General features: G+C 44.2%; 1 long non-coding RNA gene across 2 annotated transcripts; it reads left to right on the forward strand.

Moving 5' to 3' along the window:
- Positions 1 to 5648: 5648 nt before the first annotated feature.
- On the forward strand, positions 5649 to 13097 carry LOC121348326. Of its 2 annotated transcripts, none has more exons than XR_005954360.1 (3): positions 5649 to 5962; positions 10219 to 10342; positions 12397 to 13097. It is a non-coding gene; the product is annotated as an uncharacterized LOC121348326 (long non-coding RNA). The 2 variants fall into 2 exon arrangements; XR_005954361.1 differs by having other exon boundaries at positions 12422 to 13097.
- Positions 13098 to 13331: the final 234 nt, after the last annotated feature.

Here is a 13331-nt window from a genome sequence, read left to right on the forward strand (position 1 = left end):
TGTGAAGAGCTGTTAGACATGTGTGACACATTCCTGTTTCTTTCAGGACTTGCCATGGGACATTGACATGAATCTCATGTTGGTCATAAGATTCAGGAAAGCCCAGAGTTTCCCAAAGGCCAAAATTATGGTGCACAGGGCAGGACCTGACATCTCAGGTTAATAAATGTCATGTAATGAATGTTGGTACAGCCCCCAGGAGCATTCTATCAGATTCCAGTAGTTACAGTTGCTCTTAAGTTCCTTGATCTATATAGCCTGTAAGCACCATTGTTTTCTAATCTGCATGCACATCTTCAACATCACAATGACCTCTTTCTATCATATAGCCAGAGTTCAGCCAGGGACTGAACTTTGGCCAAAACCCTGTTTTGAAGATAATATACCTTCATAACCTTCTTTGTTTCTTTTTCCTCCTTTTTATTTAAATATAGGAAATGTTGTAAGAATCTTCAATTGAAACTCTCAGAAAAAACCCAGCAGATTCCTCATTGCATTCTTGGGTAGAACAAGGAGACCAACCATTTAGACCAAAGTTGTCTTTCCCCTCATCATTTACTGCCAGCCCTGTTTCCAACACATCAGATGGGCATGTCCCTGGCAAGACAGAAGGCCAGCAGCAAGGGGCAAAGGGAACTGAAGGAAAGATGAGCTCAGAAGGAGCCATTAAGAAGGAAATGAAGTAAAATATAGGATGAATGGGCTTTGATGAAAACAATAGTTGTCTGGGGCTTAAACAAAGGATATTCCAGAGCACAGATGAATTTCAGTTTGTGTTAGTCCTTTTCTTCTTGTGAATGCCTTTTCCAGGTCTGCTGTATTTCCAGCTTTACCCCTGAATGAAGCTCCTGTACATTCAGTTTGAGTGTGCCTAGCAGAGAATTGATTTGTTTCTCTGACAGTAGTTTGTAGTTTTGTTTTTTGATCTCACTTCTCTCATTTACAGCCTAGCACTTAGAAAGGGGTCTTTCTGTTTAATTCTGATGTCACTTCCCACAAAGAAATGTCAGGCACCAAAAAGGAACTGCCATTTCAGAAATAAGGAAGGCCCAGATCTTTTGTATCCCTGAACCTCGGCAGACAGAGAAAGTAAAGGATAAAGTTAATGAGACAGGAGGAAGTGTAAATTGATTTTACTGATGGATGATGCAGTTTGATAATAGTTGATCCCCAGGTAGACTCTTGAACTTTTCACAGATAGCAGCAGAACTTGAGACTAGAAAAGACAAATAATACCTGACACCCATAAAGAGAAGGACAAGAGAGGGACCCTACCTGAAACCTTGGACAAAGGCAGAAAAAGTCAAGAGGATCCTGCTTTACCAAGATACAAGTCAAGCTGTCCTGCTTGCCAAAGCCAGGCTTTCACATCATTCTGAGCTCACAGCACCAATGTCATTCTTCAATAATGAAGTCACCTTCAAAGCATTGAGAAAAAGACATACATCAGTGCATGAAAGCTGATTAAATGGCTAGTTTCAAGAAACATCGTGTGTAGTGGGTGAGGGATTGATTAGTCCCTCAGACAACAATTTTCCCTCTAACAGTTAAGGAATGGCATTCCAACACCAATCTCTCCTAGAGCAGCTTGGGACAGAGGGATACTGTTGCCCAGATGTTCAGTAATAGGTGTCAAAGAGGTGTCTGCAGGCACTCAAATACTATGACTATGAATTTAACATAAAAAAATCCAAACCAAACAACCAAGTTGCATGATTGTACCCAGGATGGTCAGAGTAGTTTTCAACTCCAGTTCTTCTGAGTCTGTCCCTGTGGTGGTCAGCACTGAAGTAATTTAGGTCCCTTCTTTGGAGTCCTTTGGCTCATCCTCTGAGGAATGTTTGTAATCCTGTACAGGAAACAGCAATAACCTGTTGGTGGAGATCACTACTGTTTGTGGATTTCTGTGTAGTTCTGGCTGTACTTACATTCATGACTGAACAGTGAATATTTCTGCACTGTCAAAAGCTGGATGGTGTCTGCAAAGCAAGGTCAATGATATGCTCTTGTTCTATATGAAAGTTGTGGGAGTTAATTTATTAGAAGAAAGGTGCCCCAGGAAAGCCAAGCCATGCTAATCACAGTCTTGCAATGCTGCAGATGGGAATTAAAATCCTCTTTGTATACACATCAGAAATCAAACTCCTCCTGCATACAGTGAGAGGACACTCCTAGATCTCTCCTTAATGGCTCACACAGCTTCCTGAAAACAGATTAAAAACACATCTCTGAAAGCAACAAGGAGCCATGCAGCCATATCTGAGGCATTCCATTTGATAAAATAAATTAACAAGCTACAGAAAAAAGGAAAATGTGATATCATTTTTCCAACCAGCTGGGTGAAGTAAGAAGTAGTTGAACAGAACTGTTCAGAGCAGAGCAACACACCTTCCCTTGACTCCCTAGGACCTGCACCCTTTCCTTGGGATCCACAGGCTCAAAAGCCTTGCAGGGCCCAACGAGCTTATCTTCCTTTGCCATCACAGATGCCTAAAAGGGATGTTCAGGAGCAGAGGCTGGATGCCAGGCTCAGTCCTGCTAAAGGCATTTCTGCCTGGAGTGGGAGGCAAGGGAATGGGCAGACCCCCAGCTCAAGTGCTCCCAGGGCTGACATGCAATCATAGCCACAGCTGAATACTCAGCCCCTCCATCCCCCTTCTGATTTCTTATTTTGATAGGCAGTTAACTTTGTCTACATTTAAAATATCAGCACAGGGCATGGGAGTTGGCAGACGCGGAGGTGAACAGGGCAGGTCAGAGTTATTGTTCCAGATTCTGCAGCACATCACTTAGCATGGAAAAGACAGATCAAATGCATCTCAGCAACCCGACCATCCACAGCTTCTCATTTACTTTCATCTCTTTTTGTAGGCAAGTTTAGATTTTGGGGAAGCGAGTTATGCCTCGGACAGTACCTGTCCCTGTTCAAACCCTCCACAGACTCAAGTGCTGCCTTACCAGTGTCACACCAAACCAGGTGTGACAGGATGCAGCCTCATTTGGTATGTGGGGAAGGACAGACTGGGGAGCTAAACCAGTGGTTTTCAACCATTTGCTGATTTGGAAATCACAAGTGTCCATAGGCCGCAAGTCAAGGTCTACCAAGCCCCAGTATTTTTACATAATCTGTATTTGCTAAATTTTAAATATCATATGCACAAAATTGAGTTTGGTAGATAGAACACTGTAAAAAAAAAATCAACAATAACAACAAAACCACAAAACAAAACAAATAATTCCCACAAACACACACACAAATAAAAAAAATAGTGAAGTACATCTGGAAAACGAACCCATCTACCGTTACTGGTGAAAGAAGGACAGAAAATATAATGGTTTTTTGTTTTTTCATTATAAAGTTCACTTGAAGTCATCTTTCCTCAGAAAGACTGAGAAAAAGTCAAAGAAAACATCAGTCTGAGAATCAAATGTGAGACCACACCTCAGAAAAAGAATGATCATAACAATTCCTTTCTGTAAATCTGACTCTTTTCCTGCTAGAAACAAATTCCAAGCACAAAGAATTATCTTTGTGCTGAAACAGGTGAAGGATAACAGAGTCAAGCAGTTATATGTGCCCTGGAGTTTATAAGGAAGGGAACTTCCTATAGATTTACAACATCAGTGAGTAAAAGGAAAGTAACAGAACCAACATACTTGGCATTAAACCAGCATTCGGAAGACTGAATCACAGAATTCTGAATGTAACTAATTCACATCTCTTTTGACATAACAGCACCCACATAATTTGAGAACTGGCTTAAGAATTGTGAATAAGGAATAAAAATAGCAAATAATTGAGCAGGAAAAGATACTTAATGTGTTTAAAACGGATCATGGTAGTGCTGTGTTAGAGTTCAGATCAAGACTTTCAGTGTGATTTAGAAGAGACTACAATTGATGAAATTATCAGATGGCAGAGAGACACATGTTGAATAGCAACGAGGACAAGAAAATAATTCCAACAGGTGCCGAAAAATAAATTTTAAAAATCATGTCAATCTATAAAGCCACAAACCTAGTGATTCCTGCTCTCCTATAGATTGCATTTTTATATCACCATCACCCTGGATCTCACTTGGGCCCATTCTATAATACGCCCCACCCCACACCTTCTCAGTTCCTTCCCATGCCTCCACATTTCTTACTTTCCATAGGATTCTCCATATTTCCACCCACACTTCCAGCCTGTTTTGGCTTGGGGAGGCAGAGCAGATGCTGTCGCTGGTTTCAGAATCTACCCTGCTTGGTACATTCTATTGTGCTCTTTTACCTAGAACACTGCAACTGTGATCTTGGCAGAAAATTATCAAAAACCAGAGCAGAGTGTGGGACTTGGAGGACAGATTTCTGATGTGAGGCCTAATAGTATTAAACACCAGAGCTAGATTCTCTGATGCAGCCAATGTCCATTAGGATACTCCTTTACGCACCCTAGTCCTGGCCCTGGCTTGCACTCACTTTAGCTCCAGGCACAACTGAGCAACCTCAGAACAACATCTGTGTGACACCTGCAAGAACGTAGTATGGCAATGTACTCACCAAGGTGATTGTTTTTTTTCTAGACAAGAGTCTTAACTTGTCCCCTATCTGCTGAGATAAATCTGGAAGATTTATCTGGCTTGAAGAACCAGTCTCATATAAACAGTTTTAACTAGGGAATAGTCAAATAGGAATACACTGTCTTCCCACAGAGACAGGGGGAGAGGAACAGGGTTGGAGGGAAGGAACTAAAGGACCTTTATTGTCCCCTCCCTTCATTAGTACACGGTTGTAACACGTAACCAAAAGTACAGCAAGTTGTAGCATGGGCCTGCCTTTATGTTCTGGCTCCCCAAATCTGCAGGCTGAGAGCACTATGTAAGGGATTATTTAGTTCTGATGCAGAGAAGAAGCAAGAAAATTTAAATGAAGCTGGGAAGAGGAAAATATTACCTGAATGTTGGCCCAAAGATTCCTGCCACTCTGACATAAGAGACCCTAGAAGGATTGCTTCCTCGAGGAAGCAATGCCATAGGGCAAAAGAGCTGCCAGGAGTGGCCACCAAACCGGGCCAAGGGTGGCCCAAGGTGAGCACGGCAGGGAAGGCCGAGAGAAAAGGCTGCGGTTTCACGGCGGCGAGGTGGGCTGAGGAAGCGGAGCGCGGGCAGCGCTGGGCGGGCGGCACTGCTCCCGGTGTGCCGGGTGTGCCCAGGAGCTGCCCCGTTCCGGTGTCCCGGGTGTGTCCCGGGTGTGTACCGGCTGTCTCCCGGGTGTGTCCAGGAGCTGCCCCGTTCCGGTGTCCCGGGTGTGTCCCGGGTGTGCCCAGGAGCTGCCCGATGTCCCGGTGTCCCCCATGTCCCGGTGCCCCCATGTCCCCCTGTCCCCATGTCCCTCGGTCCCCATGTCCCGGCGTCCCTGTGTCCCGGTGCCTCCATGTCCCCATGTCCCGTTGTTCCCGTGTCGCTCTGTCCCCCACGTCCCGCTGTCCCCACGTCCCTCTGTCCCCGTGTCGCTCCGTCCCCCGTCCTGCTGTCCCGGGCTGTCTCCTCAGCGGCCCCGCTGCGCTCGCACGGCGCCCCCTGGCGGGCCGTTCCCCTGGCGGCCCTCAGGGCACCGCGGGCCCGCCCGGACACGGCCCGGACAGAGCTCGGACACGGCCTGGACACGGCCCGGACAGACCCCGGACAGAGCCCGGACAGGGCCCGGACAGGGCCCGGACACGGCCTGGACACGGCCCGGACAGAGCCCGGACACGGCCCGGACACGGCCGAGGTGTTCGGGGCTCGGCGGGAGAAACGGGCCCCTAAGCCACGACCGATGAGGGAGTGCGCTGGCGCTCTTGTGCTCCGAAACTGATTTCACGCGTTCAGGACGGTCGGGCGCATTTTGTCCATCACCTCCGATGGGCTTCAGCGAACACTCGGGAGCACTATGAATTCTTAGACTCAGAGGAGCTGTGTAAAAACCACACTTAAGCCCTGTAAGTATAAACTAGAAAAGTAGCTTACTGTTCCCTTTACCTGTCTTGTTTTCAGCTTAAATTAATGACATTTATACAGTATTATTAACAACTAATCTGGAGAAATTTCACTTTGTGTGTCTGCTGGTGAATATGGCTGACCATAAATTCTTACTCATTTTTTGGTGTGAATCATGCTATTTCATAAAATGCTTCTATGGATGAGATTCTTTTTGTCCAGGTACTCTGAAATCAGCAAAATCAACAGCATGCTCATCACTTTATCTTTTTAGTCGTACAAAGCTGATACCTTCTTCTCCAGGCAAGGAGATTAGTCAGGAACATTTTTAAACCCTTTTTCCATTCACAAAATTTAAGCTTTTTACAAGAAGGGCTTTTAGAAATACACAGTCATTTACCAGCTGGTGGAGCTCAATAAATAGCAGGAAGATTTGTCCACAAACATCCCCTGAATTGGAAGAGAGTTGTGACTCAGCCACCTTTATTAACCTTCTGCTTTAATTTCCACAAAAGCTGATGCCTTTGGGATATTGCTACTTTTCTACTTCTGCTGGCAGGAAGCATTACAAATGCACTGAATTTACTGTGGAGTTGCCACCACCTCGACCTACTGAAGTTCTACAGAACAGGTTTCCTTGGCACAAATATAAATGTATAACTTTATGTAGAACAGTTGTAACAGATGTGGGTAGGCCCAGTTATCAACTGCTGAAATTGGTCAAAGCATTACCCCACGTCTATCATGAGATCAAATATGAACTATAAAACACCTAATTCTGATAAAAGAACCCACTGGGCTCCAGTGGAAATCTGCCTGTTGAGCCCAGCAAGCCTAGAATGAGGCCCTGTCTGCAGGGGAACATTTAGTCCCTGAAAAGGTACCCCAGACCTTTTTGTCTTTTGTCATTTGTAGTATGATCTGGGGGAAAACACTGTAATTAATGTAAATGAGTGAAATATCATGTGTCATCTTGCAAACGCATTTGCAACAGAATTGAATATTCAACATGGACACCTGCTCAAAGACCCAGCTAGAAGATGTTTTAAAACTCCCAGAACTACAAACTTTTCTTGTTGTTTCCTTGGAGACACAAGGGATACTTTCATACTTTCCTCAGCACTTTGAATGCTAAAACGTACCTTAAAATTAAAACAGAAAGTGTTAAACATTTAAATCAGAAACTAAGTTTTCAAAGAAAAATACAAAATGCTTAATGAACAGCTACAATAAGTAGGTTATTTAATTTGGGAGCATGAATATTTCTGTTAGAAATTATGATTGAATTTCTATATGTTCTAGACTAATTGAAAAAAATTTCTCCTTATACAATCATTAGAATTAAGACTTGTCCACTGTCCTAAGTACTGGAAGAAATTGTGAAAAGCATTATACTAATGCTTTTTCAGGCTGCAGAAGCAGAGACAGTGGTGTGATCTAATCAAGCACACAATTGCCAACACATCTTTTTGAAAAGTTCTGTTTGGACTCTCTTTAGACCATTCCTGTGCTAGTAATTTTTCTGATTGTGAAACGTGCATACTGTTTGGGCTTAACTAAAGAAACCAGGAGGTTTTACTGGGCCAGATCACTCTCACACAGGAAAAAAATAAAGTGTGGGCTTTATTCTAGGTATACAAGCAGTGCCACAGAAGTAGTTGGAATTTAAGCACATACTTTATATTAAAAGCAAACGTTCAACTGTTTTGCAGGATCAAGAGCTGCAAGTCTTAGTGATGCCATGGTTTCTATGACAACTAAGTGTGATATTACATGAAGGATTATTATTTAAAGGAACACACATCTGGCCTTTTCCCCTGATGTGGTCCTAGTTTATCCTGCACGTACCTTGTGTACAAATCTGATCATCTTTGTGGTATCACTGAGCCCACAACCAGGAAGGGCAGGCCTCAGCAGACCAGGCAGAAAGCTAGTGAAGGGCACTCTATTCCTGGAGATTTCAAGGAGAAAAAAAAAAATTCAGACTTGGGGCTGCATTGTCCTTTCAGGCACAGCTGCAGCCCAGGGGCTTGCTGATAGCTGTGGATACTGCTGCAACAATGCAAGAAATGAAGTGCCTGGTAGAAAGCAGCAGGTGCTGTGCAGCCACACTCCCTCCCTTCACAGCTCTGACAAGGTTTCCTGCACCCCAAGCTGTCCTGGGGCTGGCTCCACATCCTGTTGAAGGCTCAAACTGTGGAACTGTTAACCCAAGCCTGGTCCAAGCAGGTCAGAGTCCCTCAGTCTCCATCCTCCACCCCAGCAGTGATCTCTGCTGGCTCGCTGCTCCTCTCATCCCTGAGCTCTACAGAAACTCCACTTCCACCCTGCTTTCTGATTAACTTATTCTCCATTTGTCTCTGTAGGGAACATGTTTGATCTCTTGGAGATATACTCCAGCAACCTCCATGGTCCTCAGTGATCTCTGCAAACATAACCAGAGAGGTATTTTCATCCCTTGGCAGCAGGTGTCAAAAGTAATTCCACACAACTTAGTGCTAAAAGCTAGCCCAGACTAGCTACTTTGGAACAGACTAGCTAGTAGGAAATACCTGAGAAAAAGTAAACTCTCTCCCTGTCCTTGGTGTAGGAACAGCAGCCTCCTCTTTAACTGAGAGTGCCTAAACCCAGCCCTGCATGCCCCCAGCAGCCAGAAGGCTGCAGCACGTTCTCAGCTGCTCACGTGCTGTTGCCCAGTTCATCTCGGCAGTTCAGCCATTTTGGGTAGGAATATCTCCTCTGTCTCACTGTCTCATTTTCACAGAGCAGTCTGGCTCTGGGCTGCTGTGCATTCAGGACACACTGATTCACCTGCTGCTTTTACAAGCAAATGACTGCCAGTGTTTCAGATTTGTTCAATGGCCCTTTTAAGTACATGGCTAGCTTTGTAGCAAACAGCTCCCTTTCGATTAGGATAAATGCTTTACGAGGGAGACTAGTGCCACTGCACTTGTGAAGTCATGATATTCCCTACAAATAAATTCAGTGACTATAAATAGCCAGAACATCTTCCATCCCATGAGATTATGAGCTTCTTCCTTGCAAAACAGATGAGCTCATTGAGAGATAATTTTGTGATAGACAGATAGCTTCAACATAAGATTAAGCCCATCATCATTAGTCCAATTAAAGCTTCTTTTTATACCAGTAAAATAATTGATGTGCTGATAAACTGCTTCAGTTCATTGTTACTGCAATATCCACAGCTGCTCTGAACACATCCATGTAATCAATATGGCCCACTAAAAGGTTTCTAAATGAGTTAACTCTTCCAGGAATCAGCTGGATTTCTGAGGACTATTGCGCTTTTTGTTCTGTGTTTCTTTTATTTACAGAGCTATTAAGTCCAATCACAAGCTGATCGCACACACTCGAGCGGAGCATAATATGAATGTTGCCTGCTATTATTGTAATAGAAGTTGAGCAAGAGAACCTGGCCTTGAGGCTACTTTTCCCATATTAAAAAAATAGCTAACCCAACCTGCATCATTCTGACAGAACTAGGTTAGGGAGTGACTGTGTGTGCAGTCACATTGGCAGAGCAGGATGTACCGTGAGGGACAGCAGAACAGGAGGCAAAGACAGGGAGCTCTCACTCCAATTCAGCAGCAGCCAGAACAGCCCCTCTCAGAACAGCCTCAGCAACGTGGCCAGAAGGGCCCATTTCACCTCCATGCCAAGCTGCAGCCAGCACTGAAGACAAGCTGGGGCTCCAGTCTTCTTGTTCCTCGTCAGTGCCATCGCCCCCAGTCCCTGTGCTGCAGGTGCAAACAGCTGTGCAGCTCCCAGGGCAGCAGCTCAGGGCAGCTGCAAACGGAATTCTTGTGTAAAGGTGTGGCTGTAGGTACAGCCATTAGGTTCCTGCCCTGCTCGCTGGGGTAATTAGAAGCATTCTCAGGAGCCACAGAAAATCTCTCTAAATGCCTTACTTTACTGCAGGTCCAGAAGAAACAAATCTCCCAGGTCAGCCTCTCCCTGCCCTACTTCAGGGACTGTGGGGAAGACAAGCCTGCACATATTTATTAAGGGGCATGGAGCTTTTGTTGTTGGCTGCAATTAAAAAACCCAACTGAAATGCCACACTTTTAGAAGTTTTGTTAACCTGCTATGAAGCAAATGTTTGAACTTCAGATTTACTCATCTACCAATCTCTCTTTTGAATCACATCCTTCATGCACTTGCCACATTTGGGAGATAAAGGGTTTTAGCAACTGCAGATACCTATGCAGAAGCAATTACTTTTTCCTGATGCCTGCAGCATACCATGAGAACTTCACACTGTGAAATGCAACTGTCCAGTCTCCTCTCACGGTTCACTGCCAGCAGCCTCATACCAAGCACTAACGCTGGTGCTGCACATGCACTAGAGGAGCTACAAAGAGGTAAGTTTTCATACTTAGAAGAAATCACATACATACATCCCACTATGGGGGCTAGGCAGTAACCTAAACAGAGATTTCCAGCTGTTTGTTGCTATGTGCTGCTGATGTTGCCACTAGAAATGCAAAAAGGCAACTCTGCATTTCCCCTGCTGAAACACAAACCTTTAATGAGTTTATTTTGAATTGTGTCTCAAAAACCAGGCAGAGATAGGTAGTAAGCTGCACAGCTTTAAACAACTTGTCAAAATCCTTCCAGGAAACAAAATAGCATACATTTTTTGGAGGGGTTTCCATCTGTCTGAATTTCTAATTTGATTATTGCACTCACACAGCTCAGATGGGATTTAGCTGAAGCTGCGTTCCTGAAGTTTTTTTCATACCAGGATGGCACCTACCTAAGAAAATTCTTAAGCTGCTGAGCTGCAACTCAGACCCCAGGTCTCCTCTCTGCCTTCTTCAGATAAGAAGGGTCATCCAGCCACAGGTCCCAGTGTCCCCAGACAGGTTGCCCCCAAATGTGCCAGGCACAGCTGCAGGGGGGCAGCTGTAACAGGAGTGCAGCACTGAGCTCTCCAGACTGCCTCTGCCTCTGGCCATCTTAGCCCTCCTCCATTTCTGCTGGTTCTGGTACCACATTTTGTCAGTTGGTTTGGTTTAAAATCCCTTTGGAAGTTGTTTACAAAGGCTTTGGCTCATGAGAAGCACAAGGCCTACTTTGAAAGGGTGGTGTGCCCAGAGGCAGTGAATTCTACATTGCTTCAGTGGTAGAACTCCACCTTAGAGTTCCCATCCAGGGAAAGGAGCCAAAGATAGCTGCCTCTTCCAAAGAAAGATCTTCTGGAGTCTATATCACCCCATGTTTTGAAATTTCCAGGGGATCACATGAGTCATGGTGAAGTGAGAAGCAGCATTTACACTCAACCTTCACCAAAAAAGTGCAGCATCATCTGTGTTGAGGATACCATCTTGTTTCAAAAATCCCACATCTGTTAGAATCCATTAGGCTCCTATTATAACATATAGTGACTAAAAAGAATTGCTTTTTCCCTGGTGTTTCAGTCATTTTGCTCTGTGTGCCTGGCAGCATTTTGCAGAGTTTCACTGTTGCCCCAAGGCTGTCAATCAGTTTTCCGTGTTGTTTGTGTGGGCTTTTCACACACAACACAGAAGAGGAAAACACTGAAAAAACCCCAGGAAAATGTGATTATAATCCACTTAAAACAGCCAGCAGGGGGATGTGCAGGACCAAGAACTGCTCTGACTTTTTGAAAAAAGTGAATGCATTTCAAATTTCCTATGCCTAGTTACCTGTAGAAAATATAATCTCTTTCTATAACAAAAGAGCACAAGTCATCAGCCTATCACTGTCTATGGCAATTTCAAAATCAGCTGAAGAAACACAATTTCATCTCTGTTGATTAAATGATATATGGCTATGTAGGTTACATGAGCATAAGAAGTCAGCGATCAACTCCTGCCTAACATTTTTAGAAACAAGCTGGGTAACGTGTTGCTCTTTTTAGGATGGGAAAAAGGTATGTAGTTATTAAGGCAGGAAAGCCTTAATAAAAAAGATATTTTGGATTTCTCCCCCCACCCCCAGTAAACAATAATTAGCTCTATTGTTTACAGATCTTTAATTTTACTTCTGTTGGTTTAACCAGTTATGGGCTTCAGTCCCCAAAGATAAGATCTGCAGCCCTCCAAGGAGGGGCACTGCTTTGAGCTTTTCTGTCCCAGCAGCTGAAGCTGCTCCTCTGCACACCGATCTGATCCAAGAACTGCACCTGAGAGCTGAGGCACAGGAAGCTCCATGGCCCTCAGTGTGAGCGATTTCGGAGCAATTCCCTTGTTACCCTCCTCGGTGCTACTATTTGTCACCTTTTACAGAAGAGCTGCTTTAAGAAAAACCATCCAGGACGTGTAGAGCTCCTACCTACACAGGGATGGGGCTCATAGTATTTTTTGTGATTTTCGTGTTTGTGAGCAGACTTGGTGGTTAATACAAGCAGTTTTCTTCACACACCTACTAAGCCAAGTGCCATCCCCATCAGGTCCGTGTTGTTCTTCACAATCCAGGCAAAGCAGCAGGAACAAGAGGGAAAGGGCAGGCTCATGCCTCCACCAGAGAAGGACATTTCTCACATTGAAAAATGCACACTTTCTGTGTGCAGCAGGACGTGCAGTCAATGCCGAAGAGCTGACCAGAAGATGGAGACAGAGGAACACTTTTGGAAGCACACTGGGACCCTGACCTTCGGCTGGGCAGGAGCTGCCCTTGGAAGCAAGGGAGGAGCCAGACCCATCTCACGGGACACAGGGATGGAGAGCTGTGGTTAATTAAAGGGACATTTCTGCTCACCAAATCCGGTTTGCTCTGAAAATCTGAATTTTTCTAAAAATCTGTAAAGTTTGAGTAAAAAAAAAAAAAAATTACATCTACAAATCTTTTGAGGCAGAAGGGGAGAAAATAACTCTTAATATTCTTAAGACATCATGGCTCTTTCTCAGAAGGCCGTGCAGACACTACACTCTTTGGCAGGTATCTCCACACAAGAAGCCAGTGACACTCAGATAAACCTGGAGCATTCCTATGATATCACAGCAGCTACTATGGGTCAGCATTCATCCAGAGGAGATCAGAACATTCAAAGGACTTTCAAAGATATTCCTTATATGGTTGTTTTCTTCTCCTACTGAGCTGATGTGCAAGTTCAGAAAATGCTCCTTGAATTAAACTGAACTATTAAGTTAAGCAAAGTGTTCTATTTCTAGGCAACAGTTCCTATTAATTTAAGTCACACTAATTTTACTATTCAGTGTCTTGGCAAAACCACATGTATTTCCAGTATGGGATTAAATGTTTCTGGTAAATTTAGTGTTCCTGAGAATCTACAACATACTTTGTATTCTGAAAAAGCACCTAGCAATCTATTTTTCTGAGGTTCATAAAGCCTTCACCTGTTTACCAGTATTTACTTTGTCTCAG

Source organism: Onychostruthus taczanowskii, unplaced genomic scaffold (genome assembly GCF_017590055.1).
Source record: "Onychostruthus taczanowskii isolate IOZ18803 unplaced genomic scaffold, ASM1759005v1 scaffold118, whole genome shotgun sequence".
In the NCBI taxonomy this organism is placed as follows: domain Eukaryota; kingdom Metazoa; phylum Chordata; class Aves; order Passeriformes; family Passeridae; genus Onychostruthus; species Onychostruthus taczanowskii.